This window comes from Pristis pectinata, chromosome 2 (assembly GCF_009764475.1).
Source record: "Pristis pectinata isolate sPriPec2 chromosome 2, sPriPec2.1.pri, whole genome shotgun sequence".
NCBI lineage: Eukaryota > Metazoa > Chordata > Chondrichthyes > Rhinopristiformes > Pristidae > Pristis > Pristis pectinata.
The window spans coordinates 127,708,944-127,716,887 of NC_067406.1; positions in this window are offsets into that span (position 1 = coordinate 127,708,944).

The window sequence follows — 7,944 nt, forward strand, 5'->3', positions numbered from 1 at the left end:
GCTGGCAGATGCTATAGCCACAAGTGAGTGAATAGAATTGGCACCACAGCCATGCTTGAATGGATGGGCTCCAAGCTCTGCTCAAAGCCCAATGCTAAGTAAGTCCCAGACTCCTTCATGTTAAATGCTGCACTCAGGCAAGCTTCACAGTGCACCTATCACAATGTGAATACCAATCAAAGTCCCCTGCAACTGAATTCAAATCTGGCCTTGCCCGTTATGAGTTGACTTCCCTTGCTTCCTGCCCTTGCAACAGACTGCATATTATGTACCTCCCCACGTGCAGGTACACTCTCTAAGCAATGCTATAAATTACAAGTGTCTGTACCTGAAATAATGAAATGTAACAAGGCTAAAGTTGTGTGGGGAGAGAATTAGGCAAATACTTACATGGTCTGCAGCTAGCAGATCAGAAAGGTATGCATTGAGGAGGAGGTGGAACATGAGAAGGAGGAAGAGAAAATCATCATCTTCAGTGGTCAATGAGACGGGTGTCTGTGAATATCATGTAATCTATTTGGGTGATATATTAAATAGTGCATAAAAGCTATGCAATGTAGATGTGAAGTTTGCAATACTGGTGTGTGAGGATTTGGTGGAACATACAAATCCTATCTCTGAGTTCAAAGTTGGCACTCTGCCTGCATTCTCCTGAAAGCACAGAGTAACATTTGTGAGACCCACTCTCATTTTCAAGGGCTTTCAAATTTAACCTCTATAAAATTGTAGTACAATAAATTGACTGATGAGCACAGTTTACTGATATTCTGCTGATGCAAAATATGAGCCTCCATGTGTTGTTTAGGAGTATGTTGTAAGCTGTAGACATAAGGGACTGCAGATGCTGGAACATTGACTAACAAACAATCTGCTGGAGAAACTCAGTGGATCGAACAACATCTGTGGAGAGAAAGGAGACACAAGAGGTACTGCAGATACTGGAATCTGGAGCAACACACACAAAATGCTGGAGGAACTCAGCAGGTCAGGCAGCATCTATAGAGGGAAATAAACAGTCGATATTTCGGGTCAAGACCCTTCATCAGGACTGGAAAGGAAGAGCACAGAAGCCAGTCCTGATGAAGGGTCTCAACCCGAAACATCGACTGTTTATTTCCCTCCATAGATGCTGCCTGACCTGCTGAGTTCCTCCAGCATTTTGTGTGTAGGGAGAAAGGAATCGTCGACATTTCGGATCAAGTTCAAAAATGTCAAAATTTCCTTTCCCCCACAGATGCTGCTCAACCCGCTGAGGTCCTCCTGGTCATTCTCTCTTCTCCCCTCTCCCATCGGGCAGAAGATACCAAGGCTTGAGAACACACACCACTGGGCTCAAGGAAAGCTTCTATCCTGCTGCCATAAGACTCTTGAACAGACTTCTTGTATGATAAAGATGAACTCATGAACTCTCAGTCTACTTTGTATTGGCACTTGCACCTTATTTGTCTATCTGCACTGCACTTTCTCTGTAGCTGTAACACTATATTCTGCATTCTGCTGTTGTTTTTTTCTTTGTACTACCTTGATGTAATTCTGTATTGATCTGTCTGGATGGCATGCAAACAAAAGCTTGTCACTGTATCTCGGTACATGCAACAATAAGCCAATTACCAGTAGATTGTTTGTTGCTATTGTAAGCTGTCATTGGTGGCAAAAGCAACTGAAGGCAACAAAATATAGATATTGGCTAATTGAGTTCTTTACTACCATCAAGTTAGACTGCCTTCTCCTTAAAGGCAGCAGTCATATTCCATAACAATCAGTGGACTACTATATTAAAGTACATTTCACTACGTGGAAGGCTGTGCTCCATGGACAGCTCAAGACCAATTATGATGCTGAGGAAGGCCAAAGCTCTCAATCACCAATGAGGTCAAGCAAGGCTTCAAGAAATTCAGCTCTTCCACTGACAGTTGTAGTAATCCTGCTCACAGTAGCTCAGTTTGGAGATAGGACAGGTCCAGTTACAATAAGAGCCACCAAAAGTCCATGCTGTGACCCCCAAGTAAACCAGGAAACAGAGCTTGTTCCAACCTCCTCTTAGCAAGTGTACCTACAACAGCGACGAGCTTATTATTCATTGATCTTGTCAGACACCACAGCCAAACACAACTGACTGAGCACCTTCATTCCTTTTCTCCATCTCTCAAGGTGCTGTATGGCCAAAAATGGTGTTTGACTATGTACAGTACCCACAATTCAGCATGGAAGGACACAGGACATAAACTGCACATTCAAATTCAAAGTCGAATTTATTGTCATATGCACAAGTACATGTATGTACAGGTGCAATGAAAAACCTACTTGCAGCAGCATCACAGGCACATAGCATCAGAGACACAACATTCACAAGAAAAACATAAATTAAACATAACTATACAAAATTATACAAGAAAGAACACAAACAGAACAAAAAAAAACAAACTCAGATTTCTTGACCTGGTGTTCTCTCAACTCAGATTTTATTGCAGCCCTTTTTTTCCTCACTGATTGATAATTGCTTTCTGACTCTCCAGAACTCTCCTTAGACAGCCAGTTAAAAACTTATTTAAATGCCATTAAAAAGAGGAAAAACTGGTAATTTGTGACATATCTGGAAAGGGAGTTGTCCCCACATTACACACAATTCCATCATGATAGCCATCTTAGGGAAGTAAGTTCATTGTAATCATTGCTTCCTTTGTGTTATTGATGGTATTCAGTGCACTGGGCTGACTGGTTGCATCATGGTCTGGTACGGCAATTCAAATGCACAGGAATGTAAGAAGCTGCAAAGAGTGGTGGACTTAGCCCAATACATCACGGGCACATCCCTCCCCACCATCGGTAGTATCTACAGGAGGCGCTGCCTCAAGAAGGCAACATATATCATCAAAAATCCCCACCATCCAGGCCATGCCATCTTCTTGCAGCTACCATCAGGCAAGAGACAGAGAAGTCTGAAGTCCCACACCACCAGGTTCAAGAACAGCTGCTTTCCTTCAACTGTTCGGTTCTTGAACCAACTGGCACTACCCTAATCACTACATTTTAGCAACACTATGACTATTTTGATCAATTTGCACTAAAATGGACTTTGTTTTTTTTTCTAATTGTGTTCTTGTAATTGTGTTATTTCTTGTAAAAATTGTGTATGTTATGTTAATTTATATTTTCCTTGTGAATGCTGCTTATATGATACTATGTGCCTGTGATGCTGCTGCAAATGAGTTTTTCATTGCACCTGTGCATACATGTACTTGTGTATATGACAATAAACAACTTTGACTTCGACTTTGAGTTATGGGCTAAGTTTTGGTGCAGATCCAATCTGATCATGGCCCTACTTGCACAAAAGAATGCAGGTTTCATCACAACTGTGGGTCTGCTGGGATCCAGCTACAAGGTTGATCAGTGATAGAAAAGTCTTGGCCTAGAAAGAAAATATAACATTCAGGACCAAGGCTGGGTCTAGGATAATGAAGACCTGGTGGCAGAGAGGGCCATTGGTTGGGAATACATCTGGAAATTGTTCAATGCAGAAACAAAAAGGCTGTATAGTTTCTATACATAGGTCAGCTTACTGGATTAAACCAAGCAGGATTGCCCTTGTCAATGCCCTGGTGTTCTTTCTGACTACCAATCCTGCCATCATCAATCACCATGCAAACCACAACCATTGTGCCTGCTGATGGAAGGATCCATGACTTTGATGGGTGGATACAAGAGGTAAAAAGGACGGTATTTAACTTAGCAATCTGTCCACTAAATAGCTGTGGACATTCTTTACAGTGAAAATAGCGTGTAATTTTAAGCCTTACAACTATTTTTTTTACCAAGTACTGTCAATCTGAAGATCTGGGTTATTCCTGTTACATGGGCATTACCAAGTTATCCAATAAATTTCCTGTTCTGCCACCCTATCCCACTCCACTCCTAACACCCTGAAATACCAGCCCATGAGAAAGTTAATAGAATTAACCTTACAGAATCAAGCAAGTTCAAATGATAGACAGCTCAAAGGTTCATATTTGTAAGATTTTTGAAGAAGCACACACTGAACTGGCTGACCTCCTAGGTCACCTTCACTATTAATTTTAGTGTCAATGCCAGAGGTTCCACATATGGATCATTTTATCCTCCTTGGAGAACTAGATCTCATTGATTTATCATCTGCAGAAAATTATGCCAGTCATTATTAGCTTTGACAATTGCTAGAGCTTCCTTTTCAGAAACAGACATATTCTTATTCCAATGTGAATATTAGATCCAACTCATATTCATTTATTTTATTTTCAATATTTGATGCTAGTTAAATATTTTATTCAATTCACCCAGCATGAATTACTCACATCACAATATTTGGATTTGGCTAACAAGAATGAAAATGCCAGCTTGGAAGAAAGCCATTTGGCACATTATGTCCATGCCGACCAGTGACCCATATTAATTTCATCTTCCAGCACTTGGCTCACTGCCTTCAATGGCCAGGTGATTCAAATGCTCCTATAGACACTTCTTAAATGCCATCAGCAAATCTGCTTCCATCACTCTCTCAGGCATGAATTCCAGGTAGTCACTACTCTCTGGGTGAAAAAGGTCCCCCTAAGATCATCCCTAAATCTCTTACCCATTACCCTAAATCTCTTATCCCTTAACCTAAATCTATGTCCTCTGGTTTTATCTATGTCTGATATGGGAAAAAGTATATAAGAATAGAATAGAATAGAATAGAATAGAATAGAATAGAATAGAATAGAATATGCTTAGTCAATCATTAGCAAGATTCTCAAAGTTTCACAAGATCACAAGACAAAGGAGCAGCAGTAGGCCATTCAGCCCATCGAGTCTGCTCTGCTACCTCACCATGAGCTAAGCTATTCCCATCTAGCCCCAATTTCCAGCCTTTTCCCCATATCCCTTGATACCTTGACTAATTAGATTCCTATCAATCTCCTCCTTAAACACCCCCAATGATCAGGCCTCCACAACTGTATGTGGCAACGAATTCCATAAATCCACGACCCTCTGGCTAAAGAAATTTCTTCTCATTTCTGTTCTAAATGGGTACCCTCTAATTCTAAGACTGTACCCTCTAGTCTTGGACTCACCCACCAAGGAAATCAGCTTAGCCACATCTACCCTGTCCAGTCCTTTCAACATTTGAAATGTTTCTATGAGATCCCCTCTCATTCTTCCGTACTCCAATGAATACAGTCCAAGAGCTAACAATCACTCATCGTATGTAAGCCCTTTCATTCCAGGAATCATCCTTGTAAATCTTTTTATGGAGAAATAATTAATAACTAACTGAGCCTTTATAATATGTATTTTATGTGTGAATCTGTCATTAATGACTAGTTGTTTGGTAAACACAAATTTAACACTGGGTTATTTTCAGAAAGAGGAATACTAAGTTTAAAAATGTCTAGGAAAAGATGGCACCTGAAGAAGAGTTCTCAGTTTTTTAAATTTGAGCACCAGTAGCTCATTTGAGGCTGCTCCACCATTCAGTACAATAATGGCTTATCCTCTACTTCAATAACATATTTGCAGTCTCTCCCCATACCTCTTGATGTCTCGGAGATGAAGATATTCCCTTTCATTTTTAGAGTCTGATCTTCTAACATATGTTGTAAATAATTACTACTTTTGTATAGCAGGTGTGTTTGCTAAATGGTCCATTGCTACATTGAAGTAACCACATGGTTAATCCTTAAGCAGGCCATTGGGAAAAAACTGATAGAAATTAGAAATATTTTAAAAATTCATACCCCTAAGCATTTAGACAAAACATATTTGGAGCTGCACACACTTAAACATAGCAGTGCACAGAGAGATAATTTAGTTATCTCTAGTTATCTCCCACTCCATCAGCACAATATTCTGCCTCCTGTGCTTATCCAACTTTCTTGTAAATGCATCTGTACTATCTGTAGTATAGGTAGGCACGGTAGTGTGGCGGTTAGCGTAAAGCTATTACAGCACCAGCGACCTGGGTTCAATTCCGGCCGCTTCTGTAAGGAGTTTGTATGTTCTCCCTGTGTCTGCATGGGGTTCCTCCGGGTGCTCCGGTTTCCTCCCATATTCCAAAGACGTATGGGTTAGGAAGTTGTGGGCATGCTATGTTGGCGCCGGAAGCGTGGCGACACTTGCGGGCTGCCCCCAGAACACTCTACACAAAAGATGCATTTCACTGTGTGTTTCGATGTACATGTGACTAATAAAGATATATTATCTTGTCTTGTCTTATCTCAACTTCTTATGACTTCAGAATCATGAGAGTCCTGAACTGGGGTAAGAAAAAAGCCTTTAGAAGTTTGGAGGAAATATCATATACAAGATGGGCAATCTGAGACATTGGGAGCGATAACCCGGGAACAACCATTGCAAGGAAGGCCCCAAGATTGGAACTCAGAGAAGATAATAACACTGTTGGAGTGAATCTGGCCAGTTTTATCTCACATGGGTAGTTTTAAAGTCCAAGCTGTGAGTCTTGTGATTTAAGTGATAAGTTATAACAGTAAAGCAAATGTGGAGTCAATAGAAGTCAATGGTACAGATGCATGCTTAAGTAACTCGAGTGTTAATAATGATTAGGTTGTACTAAACGTTGATTTAGAGTCTCCTTGTTTGACACATCAGTTGATACCCTATAGAGGTAATAGGGTCAACAACATCCACTATCAAATCCTTTCATTATCTCCAGGATGTCTATGAGGACTCATTTCAGCTTTCCCTTTTCTGGAATAAAGAGCTCAGCTATTTAATCTCTTTTATACTTTATTCAATGCCTCAATAACCTTTATTCCATTTGAAGACCAGAACTGTACACGTGTTTCAAGTGTGGTCTAATTAAGGTTTGATACAAGGTAACATCTCTGTATTTTAGTTCTATCCCTCAGGAATCAACTCCAATCCTTACTTTGCCTTTTTTTTGGCGTTTGTACTTGAAGTAATTTGTATTTGTGCTCCTAGATCCCTTTATTCCTCTACTCACTCTCAATTTCCAAGTGCCATCTTTACTCTTCTTACCAAAGTGTACCATACCACACTTACCTATGGTGTTTATATCCAAATTATTAATGCAAGTTGTAAATAATAGCAGTCCCAGAACTTATTCCTGTGGAATATCACTTCCCATCTTTAACCAGTCTGGGTCATTTCCCTTAACCTTTATTCCTGGTTTGCTTCAACAGCTGTAAAATGCTGGAAACATTCAGAAGGTCAGGCAACATCCACAGAAAAGAAACATAGTGCTTCAGGTTGAAGACCCTTTGCTCGTTCTGATAAAGGGCCTTTAACCTGAATTGTTAGTTCTGTTTCTTTCCGTGGATGCTGCTTGACCTGATGATGCCTGACCTGTTGTGTTTTTATTTCCGATTCCCAGCAACTGCAATTATTTTGATTTTCATTTTTGTTCATAGCAAGCTCACTATCCATCCTTCATGACCTGTCTGATTCGTGTCTCTTGTGCAATAACTCATAAAAGAAAATTCATTCTCTCTCTTTTAATGCCACACCCACTTTGTAGTTTTCCCAGTACATAATAAGGAAAATTAATTGTTCAGTATTTCCATTACACTCTGATTTGAGCTCATCTTTAGTGTCCACATCCCATCTTGAAACTTCTTTTATGTATGTAGAAAACTTTACTATTTCTTATTAAAGAGCATCTGTTGGCAACACTTTGTCAGTCAATAAGTTGCAGACTATATTTGTGCTTATAACTATCAAAGTCAATTCATTCAGAAAATAGAGTGTGTAAACAGTGAAGGAAAGAGAATACAACAAAAAATACAACAGTTTTTCTCAATAAAAGCCAAAAAAATTCTACAGGAGAATGCAATGAATGGAAGACAGTAATATGCACATTATGTGTACAAAATCAGTCTAGGCCTTAACAATGCAACCAGTAGCCTTGATTGACAGAAATTACCCAATCTTCACCCCTGTTCCTCAGTG